The sequence below is a fragment of the Macaca thibetana genome, chromosome 3 (genome assembly GCF_024542745.1).
Source record: "Macaca thibetana thibetana isolate TM-01 chromosome 3, ASM2454274v1, whole genome shotgun sequence".
NCBI classification, from domain to species: Eukaryota; Metazoa; Chordata; class Mammalia; order Primates; family Cercopithecidae; genus Macaca; species Macaca thibetana.
Window position 1 is genome coordinate 77460146 of NC_065580.1, and position 14934 is coordinate 77475079.

General features: G+C 36.6%; 1 protein-coding gene across 9 annotated transcripts in view; it reads left to right on the top strand.

Annotated features, from left to right (window-relative positions):
- The window catches only part of C1GALT1 (core 1 synthase, glycoprotein-N-acetylgalactosamine 3-beta-galactosyltransferase 1), a 208297-nt gene that overhangs the window by 105601 nt on the left and 87762 nt on the right, over positions 1-14934 (top strand). Inside the window, exon 1 of one of the 9 annotated variants that reach the window (XM_050782987.1) lies at positions 2260-4683. The exons of the other annotated variants lie outside the window; for them this stretch is intronic. The gene's annotated coding sequence lies outside the window, so the exon portion shown is untranslated. Of the gene's footprint in view, positions 1-2259; positions 4684-14934 lie in introns of those variants that run through there. 9 annotated transcript variants of the gene reach the window in all.

Consider the following 14934-nt stretch of genomic DNA (forward strand, 5'->3'; position numbering starts at 1 on the left):
TGAAGACCTGAAGGAGTTGGAGAGTGAGCCATATGAGCATCTGGGTGCGTGTTCTCAGCAGAGAACAGTAAGTGCAAAGACCCTGGCACGTCTGAGGAATGGCAAGCAGTTAGTATTAGGTTCAGTCTATGAAATGGCCGCTGTTGGTTCATTTTTTGACCTACAGAAACACCAAATACTAGGGAGAAGAGATCAGAAAGAAAGGGGTGGAGTAGGATGCAGATTGTGGGAAGATCGTTGTAAGGTTTTGGTGGTCTGAGATTAGGAAGATGGGAGGTTTTTGAGCAAATGAGTGACGTGATCCGATTTCAGTTTTAAAAGGATCACTGTGGCTACAGGTAAAAATGGGCCTAAGAAGGAAAGGCTAAAGGAAGGGGAAAGTTGGTTAGCATGTTGTTGCAGTAGTTAAAAGACAGAGCGGTTGCACAGACCAGGGTGATAGCACTGGAGAAGTTAGAAGAGGTACAAGACTAAAAACACACAGTGAATGTTTTGAAAAGTAAGTTTTTTTCATCCCACTCCAGTTACCCAGTTGTTTTCCTCAAAGGCAATTAGTGTTAAAAGTAGTCTTATCTCTATTCTTCTTGAGATTTTTTTTTTTTTTTTGAGACAGAGTCTCCCTCTGTCGCCCAGGCTGGAGTGCAGTAGTGCGATCTCAGCCCACTGCAAGCTCCGCCTTCCGGGTTCACGCCATTCTCCTGCCTCAGCCTCCCCAGTAGCTGGAACTATAGGTGCCCGCCACCGCGCCCGGCTAATTTTTTTTTTTTTTTTTTTTTTTTTTTGTATTTTTAGTAGAGACGGGGGAGATCTTTTATGTAAATATGAGAAACAGTTTTAACAAATTAATGGAGAAGTTGTTACCTGGGCCTGTTTTCTTCCCCAGGAAACATTTAGCAATGTCTAGAGACATTTTTGTCACAACTAGGGGGAATGCTACTGGCATCTAGTAGTAAAGGCCCAGGATGCTGCTAAACATCCTACATTCAACAGGACAGCTTCCACAACAGAGTTATCCAGCTCTTGATGTCAGTAGCGCCAAGGTTAAGAAACCTTAGTTTGATGGGATTTACAGAGGTTGGTGAAAAGCAAGTGTTGTAGTCAGAGAAGACAGTAGGAATAGAGGAGCTGACCGTATTGGGAATCTTTCAGGAACTGTAGATAGTTCAGGATTGCTGAAGTAGACATTAATTGTAATGCACAGAATAGGAAAAGATGAGGCTGGAAACCTGGACAGGCTCTAGATCACAGGCTTTATATATATCATGTTAATTAGAAATGTTTAGTTTTTTTTTTGTCTTGTAGGCAGTGGAGTTCTGTGAAAGGATTCATGGAGTGACATGGTCAGCTTTTCATTTTAGAGAGCTCATTCTGGTGAGAGTTACCCAGCTCTGATGTCAGTTAAAGAGGGATAGCACCTGAGTCAGGTTAGATATTGTAATAGCCTGGGGGAGAGAGGAGAGTCTGAAATAGGATAAATACTAGAAATGGAGAGGAGACAATGGATTAGAATAATATTTAGGAAATAATGTTGGCAAGACTTGGTAATTAGATTTGGGGTGAAGATAAGGGAAGCATTAAGAATATCTCTGTACTTTCTAGTTTAGATAATCCTGTGATTCTGAGTGAAATAGGAACCCATTGGTGAGTAATTTAGGTAATTACCAGTAATTAAGGTAAAATGAGCAGAGGAAGATGATGAGTCACTTTGGAGGTGTTGAATTAGAGCTGCCTCAGGTCCAGGTGGAAGTGTTTAGCAGGCATTTGTGTACATGAATCTGAAACTTGGAGAAGTCTGAAAGGATCAAGAGATCATTTTGTTTAACAAGTGTAGAGAAATTAGTGAACTTTCATTTTTATCATATTATTTCACTCTGTAGATAAAAATAGCCTCCTTTAATTTTATCAGAAAAGTAATATGTGTACCTGATGCAAAATTAAAATGTCAAAAGGTTATAAAATTAAAAAATTGTGCTTCCTTGCTCGTGCCACCCAGTGCTAGTTCCCAGAGATAGCTCTTGTTAAATATCATATGTATATGTATCTTAACAGATTTTTAAATATATACAGAAACATTTAAAAAGCCAAGTGAGATCATACTAGAAAAGATTTCGGTATATATATATATATATATATATATATATATATATTTTTTTTTTTTTTTTTTTTTTTTTTTTTTTTTTGAGACGGAGTCTCGCTGTGTCGCCCAGGCTGGAGTGCAGTGGCCGGATCTCAGCTCACTGCAAGCTCTGCCTCAACAAATAAACCTTTTATCTTACACAGTTGTTAAAATGAATGACATTATGTTATGGAAAAAGTAAGTGAAGGGATAAAGCACAGACTAATGGATAAGTGTGATCTCTGATGTAAAGTAAAAGCTGAACATGCATATGTGATGATATAGGCATTACCCAGCAATATGAAAGCAGTTACTTTTGGGGAGAGATTAGAGATGGTAAAGAAAATTTATTCTTTTCTGTCTACGGTTTTCTTTCATTTGTTCAGGTTTGTTCCTTTTGTTTTCTTTACATTTTCTAATGTTTAGAAAAAATACCCAGTATACCTTATTAACAATAAAAAGTAACCTTTTTCAAAAGCACAAAGATTTTCCTTATCAGCACATGTAGATCATTTTTAACAGCTACAAGTATTCTATGCTATGGCTGTATCTTTTTTTTCTTTTAAACTGGTTCCTCATCAACAGACAAACATCCTTTTATGGTTATGGCTGTCTTGAGCATCTTGGCTGACTTCTGTGATTGTATCTGTAAAATAAATTTCTGATCATGAAGTGATGTATCAATCCATAATTAAAAATTTTAAAAGATGTTGTGAAATGCCCTTCCAAAAGACAGTAAAAGTGTGTATTATGAGAAAGAATATAGGACTGCCAGTTTTCTTATATCTGTGTCAATAATAGCTGATAATAAACTTTAAAAGTTTTGCCAATATGTTAGGTTAAAAATAGTATCTCTTCATTTGATTTACCTTTGTGAGTGAAATTTGAACATCGTTGACCATTTTTTACTGTGAATCTTTTACTGTTTTTATATTTGGTTAATTTTTTGTATTTTTTATTATTTATGATACTTTTTGGTTCTTTTTGCTGCACATTAAAAAAAAATATTTCATAAAGAAATATGCCCTTTAACTAGCGACTTCATTGCCAGAAATTTATCCAGTGGATAAACTCATAGTTTTTTAATAGTCACAGCCTCCGAGTTTGGGAGAGATCTCAGTTCGTAATACAAAAATGCAAAAATATATTTTCTTCCAGTTTTGTTTTAATTCCATTTTCTAAAATACTGAAATCTTAGAAACTTTTGAAATTGTTACCAGAAAGTTAAGGATCCAGCTGGTTTTGTTTTTTCCCAAAAGATTAATTAATTCAATACCGTTTTTCAATAAGCCACCTTTTTCTTGATTTGAAATGCTATTATGTTTTAAATTTCCACATAAACTTTTGTTTTTCATAGACTCTTTATTTCAACCTGATAAAGTCCCTTTATAAGATTTATCTGGTAAAGACCACCAGGGAGACATCTGTAGGCTGACAAAGGTTAATTAGCTTGCTGCAGTGAGGGAGACTTGCACAGCAGAAGAAATGCCACCTTTTCACTAAAGAATGAACCAGGGTTATTATAGGATTTTGGAGAGGGGTGGAGTTTGGACAAAGTTTACATGCAACAATATTTGATAAGCTTAAAGCACAGCAAGACAGTGTGTCAAGGGTTAATAAACATCAGGCCTGGGCTGAGAAGCTGACTCAGGGTTCTGATTCCCTGGAGACTACAAAATCGAGATACATGTGGAATGTTGTGTCTGGAAACCCCTTATCTGAAGCTCTGAGTTGCAAATTGAGGCTGCTTCTGTTTCATAATGATCTACCATCAGTGCAAGAGTGGGATGTTCCATTCTCACTTTATAAAATTTCAAACAACATAGTTTTTGACAGTTTGATGGAGAGAACAGTTTCTCAGCACATTGTCTTTAGTATTAACAAATGCATTTTTTAAAAGCACACTCAGAGCCTGTTCAGCATAAATATCATTGTTTTTATTACATTCTTTAAGGTAATATATTTTTATATGTAGTAAACTTCGTCTCTTCCTCTCCCTCAGTTCCCCTTTCAAGAGTTTTCCAGTTATACTCACCTATTTTTCCAGATAACATTTAGAATAATTTTTGCCACATTACTTTTTGAAAATCTTTTTTATAACTTAAAATTGATCGGATCAGATTAGTACACCCCTTCCCACAGTGCCCCTTTCCAGAATTTTCCAGTTGCACCCACTTGTTTATTGGTCTGAAGTTTTAGAATACTTTTTGCCAAGTTATATAATTTTTAAAAATCTTCCTGTGTTTTAGCTGGGATTACTTTACATACAGGTTAATTCAGAGGAAATCAACATCATTATCATTGATACCTTTTTTTCTCAAGCTTTTTAAAATTGTGGTAAAATACGTATAAACTTTACCATCATAATCATTTTTAAGTTTACAGATCAGTGGTATTACATTTATATTGTTGTGCAACCATCATCGCTGTTTATCTCCAGAACTCTTTATTTTGTAAAACTGAAGCTGTATATCCATTTAAACAACAGCTTTCCATTCTCACCTTTCCACAGGCCCTGGAAACGAAAATTCTCTCTCTCTGATTTTCACTACTTTAAAGTACTTCATGTAAGTGGAATTGTACATTATTTGTTCTTTTGTGATTGGCTTATTTCATTTAGCAAAATGTCCTCAAGATTCATTCATTTTGTAGCATATATCAGAATTTCCTTACTTTTTAAGGCTGAATAATATTCCATTGTATGTAAATACCACATTTTGCTTGTTCGTTCATCCTTGGTGAACACTTGGTTTGCTTCACATTTTAACTCTTGTGAATACTGCTCCAATGAACATGAGTGTACAAATACTTTCTTGAAACTCTGCTCTCAAGGGGTATATATCCAGAAGTGGAATTGCTGGATCATGTTGTAATTCTATTTTTAATTTTTTGAGGAATTTTCATCCTGTTTTCCATAGCAGAAATAACATTTTACTTTCAAACCAATAGTGTACAAGGGTTGCAGTTTCTCCACATTCTCTTCAACACTTATTTTCTGAATTTTGATGGTAGCCATTCTTGTGGGTATAAGGTAGCATCTCATTGTAGTTTTGATTTGTTTTGCTAATGATTAGAGATGTTTATCTTTTCCTCTGTTTATTGGCCATTTGTGTGTCTCTATTTGAGTCTTTTGCACATTGTTGAATCAGGTTTTTCTTTTGGTTGAGTTTCAGGAATTTTCTATATATTTTGGATACTAATCTCTTATCAGATATATGATTTGCCTATATTTTCACCCATTCTGTGGCTGGCCTTTTACTGTTGATATGGTCTTCTGATGTACAAATTTAAAAATTTTTCGTGAAGTCTAATTTGCCAGTATTTTCTTTCAGTGACTGCCTTTGTTGTCACATCCAAGAAATAATTGCCAAATATAATGTCATGAAGCTCTTTTGTTCAGTGTTCTAAGAATTTTATAGTTTTAGGTCTTATATTTAGGTCTTTGATCCATTTTGAGTTATTTTTTCTTTTCCTTTTTTTATTTCAATAGGTTTTTGGGGAACAGGTGGTGTTGGATTACATGGACATGTTTTTTGGTAATAATTTTTGAGATTTGGGTGCACCCCTCACCCAAGCAGTGTACACAGTACCCAATGTGTAGTCATTTATCCCTCACCCTTTCACACCCTTTACTTCAAGTTCCCAAAGTCCATTGTATCATTCTATGCCTTTGCATCCTCATAGCTTAGTTCCCATTTATGAGTGACAACATACAATGTTTGGTTTTCCATTCCTGAGTTACTTTACTTAGAATAATGGTCTCCAACTCCATCCAGGTTGCTGTGAATGCCATTTTTTGGTTATTTTGCATGGCTGAGTAGTAGTCCATGGTGTGTGTGTGTGTATTTGTATATGTATTATACATACCACATTTTCTTTATCCATTTGTTGATTGATGGGCATTTGGGCTGATTCTGTATTTTTGCAGTTACAAATTGTGTTGCTATAAACGTGTGTTCAAGTGTCTTTTTTTGTATGACTTCTTTTTTTTTTTTGGGTAGATACCCAGTAGTGGGATTGCTGGGTCAAATGGTAGATATTTGGTTCCTTAAGGAATCTTCACATCATTTTCCATAGTGGTTATACTAGTTTACATTCCTAGCAGCAGTGTAAAAGTTTGATCTTTTTACCACATTGATGCCAACATCTATTATTTTTTGATTTTTTGATTATGGTGATTCTTGCAGGAGTAAGATGGTATCGCATTGTGGTTTTGGTTTGCATTTCCCTGATAATTAGTTATGTTGAACATATTTTCATATGTCTGTTGGACATTTGTATATCTTCTTTTGGGAATTGTCTATTCATGTCCTTAGCCCACTTTTTGATGGGATTGTTTGTTTTGCTTTTTTCTTGCTGATTTGTTTGGGTTTTTTATAGATTCTGGATGTTAGACCTTTGTCAGATGCATAGTTTACTAAGATTTTCTCCCACTCTGTGGGTTGTCTGTTTACTGATTATTTCCTTTGCTGTGCAGAAGCTTTTTAGTTTAATTAAGTCCCATCTATTTGTCTTTGTTTTTGTTGAATTTGTTTTTGGGTTCATGGTCATGAAGTCTTTGCCTAAGCCAATGTCTAGAAGGGTTTTTCTGATAATATCTTCTAGGACTTTTATGGCTTCAGGTCTTAAAAGATTTAAGTCTTTGATCTAATCTTGAGTTCATTTTTGTGTAAGGTGAGAGATGAGGATCCAGTTTCATTCTTATTCATGTGGCTTGCCAATCACCTCAGCACCATTTGTTGAATAGGGTGTCCTTTCCCCACTTTATGTTTTTGTTTGCTTTGTCAAAGATCATTTGGCTGTAAGTATTTGGCTTTATTTCTGGGTTCTGTATTCTGTTTCATTGGTCTATGTGCCTATTTTTATACCAGTACTATGCTGTTTCGGTAACTATAGCCTTATAGTTTAGTTCGAAGTTGGGTGATGTGATACATCCAGATTTGTGGGTTTTGGGTTTTTTTGTTTTTGTTTTTGCTTAGTCTTGATTTGGCTATGTGTGTTCTTTTTTGGTTTCATATGAATTTTAGGATTGTTTTCCCTAGCTCTGCAAAGAATGGTGATATTTTGATAGGAATTGCATTGAATCTGTAGATTGCTTTTGGCAGTATGATGATTTTCACAGTATTGACTCTAGCCATCCATGAGCATGAGATGTGTTTCCATTTGTTTGTGTCATCTATGATTTCTTTCAGCAGTGTTTTGTAGTTTTTCTTGTAGATGTCTTTCACTTCCTTAGGTATATTCCTAAGTTTTTTTTTTTTTTTTGCAGACATAGTAAAAGGGGTTGAGTTATTGATTTGATTTTCAGCTTGGTTGCTGTTAGTGTATAGCAATGCTACCGATTTGTGTACATCAATTTTGTATCCTGAAACTTTACTGAATTCATTTGCCAATTCTAGGAGCTTTTTGGATGAATCTTCAGGGTTTTCTTGGTATGCGAGCATATCATCAGCAAACAGCAACAGTTTGACTTCCTCTTTACTGATTTGATGCCCTTTATTTCCTTATCTTGTCTGATTGCTCTGGCTAGGACTTCCAGTACTATGTTGAACAGTAGTAGTGAGACTGGGCATCCTTGTCTTGTTCCAGTTCTCAGGGGAAATGCTTTCAGCTTTTCCCCATTCAGTATAATGTTGGCTGTAGGTTTGTCATAGATGGCTTTTATTACCTTAAGGCATCTCCTTTCTATGCCAATTTTGCTGAGTGTTTTAATTATAAAGGAACACTGGATTTTGTCAAATGCCTTTTCTGTGTCTATTGAGATGATTATGTGATTTTTTGTTTTTAATTGTTTATATGGTACGTCACATTTATTGACTTGTGTATGTTAAACGATCCCTGCATCCCTAGCATGAAACCCACTTGATAATGATGTGTTATCTTTTTGATGTGCTGTTGGATTCGGTTAGCTGGTATTTTGTTGAGGATTTTTGCATCTATGTTCACCAGGGATATTGGCCTGTAGTTTTCTTTTCTTTCTTTCTTTCTTTCTTTTTTTTTTCTGTTATATTATTTACTGGTTTTAGTATTAGGGTGATACGGTCTTCATAGAATGAATTAGGGAGGGTTTCCTCTTTCTCTGTATTGTGGGGTAGTGTCAATAGGATTGGTACCAGTTCTTCTTTGAATATTGGATAGAATTTAGCTGTGAATCCATCTGGTCCTGGACGTTTTTTTTGTTGGCAGTTTTAATTACCGTTTCAGTCTTGCTGCTTGTTGTTGGTCTGTTCAGAGTTTCTATTTCTTCCTGGTTTAATCTAGGAGGGTTTTATGTTTTCAGGAATTTACCCATTTCCTCTAGATTTTCTAGTTTGTGCACGTAAAGGGGTTCATAGTAGCCTTGAATGATGTTTTGTATGTCTGTGGTATCAGTTGTAATATCTCCATTTCATTTCTAAGAGAGCTTATTTGGATCTTCTCTCTTCTTGCTTGGTTAATCTAACTAATGGCCTATCGATTTTGTTTATCTTTTTCAAAGAACGAGCTTTCTGTTTCATTTATCTTTTGTGTTTTTTGTTTCTTTCTTTCTTTGTCTCAATTTCATTTAGTTCTGTTCTGATCCTTGTTGTTTCTTCTTCTGGGTTTGGGTTTGGTTTGTTCTTGTTTCTTTAGTAACTTAAGGTGTAACCTTAGATCGTCTATTTATGGTCTTTCAGACTTTTTGGATATAGGCATTCATTGCTGTGAACTTTCTTTTTAGCACCACTTTTGCTTTATCACAGAAGTTTTTATATGTTGTGTCACTTTTATCATTCAGTTCAAAGGATTTTTAAATTTCTACCTTGATTTCATTGTTGATCGAATGATCATTCAGCAGTAGGTTAATTTACATGTATTTGCATGGTTTTGAGGGTTCCTTTTGGAGTTGATTTCCAATTTTATTCCACTATAGTGTGAGAGAGTACTTGCTATAATTTCGATTTTCTTAAATTCGTTGAGACTTGTTTTGTGTCCTGTTGTGGTCTGTCTTGGAGAAGGATCCGTGTGCTGGTGAATAGAATGTATAGTCTGTAGTTGTTGGCAAAATGTTCTGTGAATATCTGTTAGGTCAATTTGTTCCGGGGTATAGTTTAAGTCCATTGTTTCTCTGTTGACTTACTGTCTTGATGACTTGTCTAGTGCCGTCAGTGGAGTATTAAAGTCCACCACTATTATTGTGTTGCTGTTTATCTCATTTCTAAAGTCTAGCAGTACTTGTTTTATAAATTAGGGAGCTCTAGTGTTAGGTGCATATGTATTTAGGATTGTGATATTTTCCTGTTGAACAAGGCTTTTTGTCATGATGTAATGTCTCTGTCTTTTTTAACTGTTGTTGCTTTCCAGTCTGTTTTGTCTGATATAAAAATAGCTACTCCTGCTTCCTTTCAGTGTCCATTGGCATGGAATATCTTTTTATTGTTGTCGTTGTTTTAAATTTTATTTTATTTTTTATTATTATACTTTAAGTTCTAGGGTACATGTGCACAACGTGCAGGTTTCATATGTATACATGTGCCATGTTGGTGTGTTGCACCCGTTAACCAGTCATTTACATTAGGTATATCTCCTAATGCAGTCCCTCCCTGCTCCACCCACCCCACGACAGGCCCCAGTGTGTGATGTTCCCCACCCTGTGTCCAAGTATTCTCATTTTTCAATTCCCACCTATGAGTGAGAACGTGCAGTGTTTGGGTTTCTCTCCTTGAAATAGTTTGCTGAGAATGATGGTTTCCAGCTTTATCCATGTCCCTACAAAGGACATGAACTCATCCTTTTTTATGGCTGCATAGTATTCCATGGTGTATATATGCCACATTTTCTTAATCCAGTCTATCATCGATGGACATTTGGGTTGGTTCCAATTCACTTTGCTATTGTGAATAGTGCCGAAATAAACATACGTGTGCATGTGTCTTTATAGCAGTGTGATTTATAACCCTTTGAGTATATGCCCAGTAATGGGATGGCGAGGTCAAATGGTATTTCTAGTTCTAGATCCTTGAGGAATCGCCACACTGTCTTCTACAGTTGGTTGAACTAGTTTACAGTCCCACCAACAGTGTAAAAGTGTTCCTGTTTCTCCACATCCTCTCTAGCATCTGTTGTTTCCTGACTTTTCAGTGATCATCATTGTAACTGGTGTGAGATGGTATCTCATTGTGGTTTTGATTTGCATTTCTTTGATGACCAGTGATGGTGAGCATTTTTTCATGTGTCTGTTGGCTGCATAAATGTCTTCTTTTGAGAAGTGTCTGTTCATATCCTTTGCCCACTTTTTGATGGGGTTGTTTGATTTTTCGTGTAAATTTGTTTAAGTTCTTTGTAGATTCTGGATATTAGCCCTTTGTCAGATGGGTAGATTGTAAAAATTTTCTCCCATTCTGTAGGTTGCCTATTCACTCTGATGATAGTTTCTTTTGCTGTGCAGAAGCTCTTTTCTTTAATTAGATCCCATTTGTCAATTTTGGATTTTGTTGCCATTGCTTTTGGTGTTTTAGTCATGAAGTTGTTGCCCATGCCTATGTCCTGAATGGTATTGCCTAGGTTTTCTTCTAGGGTTTTTATGGTTTTATATCTAACATTTAAGTCTTTAATCCATCTTGAATTAATTTTTGTATAAGGTGTAGGGAAGGGATTCAGTTTCAGCTTTCTACATATGGCTAGCCAGTTTTCCCAGCACCATTTATTAAATAGGGAATCCTTTCCCCATTTCTTGTTTTTGTCAGGTTTGTCAAAGATCAGATGGTTGTAGATGTGTGGTTTTATTTCCGAGGGCTCTATTCCTTTCCACTAGTCTATATTTCTGTTTTGGTACCAGTACCATGCTGTTTTGGTTACTGTAGCCTTGTAGTATAGTTTGAAGTCAGGTAGCATGATGTCTCCAGCTTTGTTCGTTTGGCTTAGGATTGTCTTGGCAATGCAGGCTCTTTTTTTGTTCCATATGTACTTTGAAGTAGTTTTTTCCAATTCTGTGAAGAAAGTCATCGGTAGCTTGATGGGGATGGCATTGAATCTCTAAATTACCTTGGGAAATATGGGCATTTTCGCAATATTGATTCTTCCTATCCATAAGCATAGAATGTTCTTCCATTTGTTTCTGTTCTCTTTTAGTTCGTTGAGCAGTGGTTTGTAGTTCTGCTTGAAGAGGTCCTTCACATCCCTTGTAAGTTGGATTTCTAGGCATTTTGTTCTCTTTGAAGCAATTGTGAATGGGAGTTCACTCATGATTTGGCTCTCTGTTTGTCTGTTATTGGTGTATAGGAATGCTTGTGATTTTTGCACATTGATTTTGTATCCTGAGACTATGCTGAAGTTGCTTATCAGCCTAAGGACATATTGGGCTGAGACGATAGGGTTTTCTAAATATACAATCAGGTCATCTGCAAACAGGGACAATTTGACTTCCTTTTTTCCTAATTGAATACCCTTTATTTCTTTCTCTTGCCTGATTGCCCTGGCCAGAACTTCCAACAGTATGTTGAATAGAAGTGGTGAGAGAGGGCATCCCTGTCTTATGCCAGTTTTCAAAGGGAATGCTTCCAGATTTTGCCCATTCAGTATGATATTGCCTGTGGGTTTGTCATAAAGAGCTCTTATTATTTTGAGATACTTCCCATCAATACCAAATTCATTGAGAGTTTTTAGCATGAAGGGCTGTTGAATTTTGTCGAAGGCCTTTTCTGCATCTATTGAGAAAATCATGTGGTTTTTTTCCTTTGGTTCTGTTTATATGCTGGATTACGTTTATTGATTTGTGTATGTTGAACCAGCCTTGCATCCGGGGATGAAGCCAACTTGATCATAGTGGATAAGCTTTTTGGTGTGCTGCTGGCTTCAGTTTGCCAGTATTTTATTGTGGATTTTCACATTGACGTTCATCAGGGATATTGGTCTAAAATTCTCTTTCTTTGTTGTGTCTCTGCCAGGCTTTGATATCAGGATGATGCTGGCCTCATAAAATGAATTAGGGAGGATTCCCTCTTTTTTTATTGATAGGAATAGTTTCAGAAGTAATAGAACCAGCTCCTTTTTCTACCTCTGGTAGAATTCGGCTGTAAATCCTTCTGGTCCTGGACTTTTTTTGGTTGGTAGGCTGTTAATTATTGCCTCAATTTCGCAGCCTATTATTGGTCTATTCAGGGATTCAGCAACTTCCTGGTTTAGTCTTGGGAGAATGTATGTGTCCAGGAATTTATCCATTTCTTCTAGATTTTCTAGTTTATTTGCGTACAGGTGTTTATAGTATTCTCTGATGGTAGTTTGCATTTCTATGGGATTGGTGGTGATATCTCCTTTATCATTTTTTATTACATCTATTTGATTCTTTTCTCTTTTCTTTTTTGTCTTGCTAGCGGTCTATCCATTTTGTTGATCTTTTCACAAAACCAGCTTCTGGATTCATTGATTTTTTTTGAAGGGTTTTTTGTGTCTGTATTTCCTTCAGTTCTGGTCTGATCTTAGTTATTTCTTGCCTTCTGCTAGCCTCTGAATGTGTTTGCTCTTGCTTCTCTAGTTCTTTTGGTTGTGATGTTTGGGTGTCAATTTTAGATATTTCCTGCTTTCTCTTGTGGGCATTTAGTGGTATAAATTTCCTTCTACACACTGCTTTAAATGTGTCCCAGAGATTCTGGTATGTTGTATCTTTGTTCTCATTGGTTTCAAAGAACATCTTTCTTTCTGCCTTCATTTCGTTATGTAACCAGTAGTCATTCAGGAGCAGGTTGTTCAGTTTCCATGTAGTTGTGCGGTTTTGAGTGAGTTTCTTAATCCTGAGTTCTGGTTTGATTGCACTGTGATCTGAGAGACAGTTTGTTATAATTTCTGTTCTTTTACATTTGCCGAGGAGTGCTTTACTTCCAACTATGTGATCCATTTTGGAATAAGTGTGAGAGAAAAATGTATATTCTGTTGATTTTGGGTGGAGAGTTCTGTAGATGTCTATTAGGTCCGCTTGGTGCAGAGTTGAGTTCAATTCCTGGATATCCTTGTTAACTTTCTGTCTCGTTGATCTGTCTAATGTTGACAGTGGAGACAGTGGAGTGTTAAAGTCTCCCATTATTATTGTGTGGGAGTTTTAATCTCTTTGTAGGTCTCTAAGGACTTGCTTTTTGAATCTGGGTGCTGTTGTATTGGGTGCATATGTATTTAGGATAGTTAGCTCTTCTGGTTGAATTGATCCCTTTACTATTATGTCATGGCCTTCTTTATCTCTTTTGATGTTTGTTGGTTTAAAGTCTGTTTTGTCAGAGACTAGGATTGCAACCCATGCTTTTTGTTTTGTTTTGTTTTCCATTTGCTTGGTAGATCTTCCTCCGTCCCTGTATTTTGAGCCTATGTGTGTGTCTGCACATGAGATGGGTCTCCTGATTACAGCAAACTGATGGGTCTTGACTCTTTATCCAGTTTACCAGTCTGTGTCTTTTAATTGCAGCATTTAGCCCATTTACATTTAAGGTTAATATTGTTATGTGTGAATTTGATCCTGTCATTATGATGTTAACTGGATATTTTGCTTGTTAGTTGATGCAGTTTCTTTTTAGCATGGATAGTCTTTACAATTTGGCATGTTTTTGCAGTGGCTGGTACTGGTTGTTCCTTTCCATGTTTAGTGCTTCCTTCAGGAGCTCTTGTAAGGCAGACCTGGTGGTGACAAAATCCCTCCACATTTGTCTGTCTGTAAAGGAGTTTATTTCTTCTCCACTTGTTTAGCTTAGTTTGGCTGGATATAGAATTCTGGGTTGAAAATTCTTTTCTTTAAGAATGTTGAATATTGTCCCCCACTCTTTTCTGGCCTGTAGAGTTTCTGCCGAGAGATCTGCTGTTAGTCTGGTGGGCTTCCTTTTGTGGAAAACCCGACTTTTCTCTCTGGCTGCCCTTAACATTTTTTCCTCCATTTCAACTTTGGTGAATCTGACAATTACGTGTCTTGGAGTTGCTCTTCTCCAAGAGTATCTTGGTGGCGTTCTGTGTATTTCCTGAATTTGAATGTTGGCCTGTCTTGCTAGGTTGGGGAGGTTGTCCTGGATCGTATCCTGAAGAGTGTTTTCCAACTTGGTTCTGTTATCCCTGTCACTTTCAGCTACACCAATCAGATGTAGATTTGGTCTTTTCACATGGTCCCATATTTCTTGGAGGCTTTGTTCATTTCTTTTTACTCTTTTTTTCTCTAAACTTCTCGCTTCATTTCATTCATTTGATCTTCAGTCACTGATACCCTTTCTTCCATTTGATCAAATTGGCTACTGAAGCTTGTGAAGCTTGTGAATGCGTCATGTAGTTCTCGTGCCGTGGTTTTCCACTCCATCAGGTCATTTAAGGACTTGTCTACACTGTTTATTCTAGTTAGCCATTTGTCTAATCTGTTTTCAAGCTTTTTAACTTCTTTGCGATGGGTTCAAACATCTTCCTGTAGCTTGGAGAAGTTCGTTATTAACGATCGTCTAAAGCTTTCTTCTGTCAACTCATCAAAGTCATTCTCCATCCAGCTTTGTTCCGTTGCTGGTGAGGAGCTGCATTCCTTTGGAGGAGAAAAGGCACTCTGATTTTTAGAATTTTCAGCTTTTCTTCTCTGGTTTCTCCCCATCTTTGTGGTTTTATCTCCCTTTGTTGTTTGATGATGGTGATATACAGGTGGGGTTTTGATGTGGATGTCCTGTTTGTTAGTTTTCCTTTCTAACAGTCAGGACCCTCAGTTGCAGGTCTGTTGGAGTTTGCTGTAGGTCCACTCCAGACCCTGTTAGCCAGGGTATCACCAGTGGAGGCTGCAGAACAGCAAATATTGCAGAAGGGCAGATGTTACTACCTGATCCGGAAGCTTTGTTTCTTTCAGAGGGGCACCC